Source organism: Sinocyclocheilus rhinocerous, unplaced genomic scaffold (assembly GCF_001515625.1).
Source record: "Sinocyclocheilus rhinocerous isolate Xijiao unplaced genomic scaffold, SAMN03320098_v1.1 scaffold2751, whole genome shotgun sequence".
Taxonomy (NCBI): domain Eukaryota; kingdom Metazoa; phylum Chordata; class Actinopteri; order Cypriniformes; family Cyprinidae; genus Sinocyclocheilus; species Sinocyclocheilus rhinocerous.
Window position 1 is genome coordinate 113,532 of NW_015629988.1, and position 373 is coordinate 113,904.

The following is a 373-nucleotide window of genomic DNA, read 5'->3' on the forward strand; positions in this document are numbered from 1 at the left end:
CCGCTTCCGAACTCACTGCCTGCCCTGTCACGGCCACGGAGGCCGTTCATGAACTCACTGTCTGTCCTGTCACGGCCATGGAGGCCGTTCTTGAACTCACTGTCTGTCCTGTTACGGCCAAGGAGGCCGTTCATGAACTCGCTGTCTGTCCTGCCATGGCCACGGAGGCCGTTCATGAACTCAATGTCTGTCCTGCCATGGCCAAGGAGGCCATTCATGTACTCACTGTCTGTCCTGCCACGTCCAAGGAGGCCGTTCACGAACTCTCTGTCTGTCCTGTCATGGCCATGGAGGCCATTCATGAACTCACTGTCTGTCCTGTCACGGCCCTGGAGGCCGTTCATGGATTCACTGCCTGTCCTGTTACGGCCAA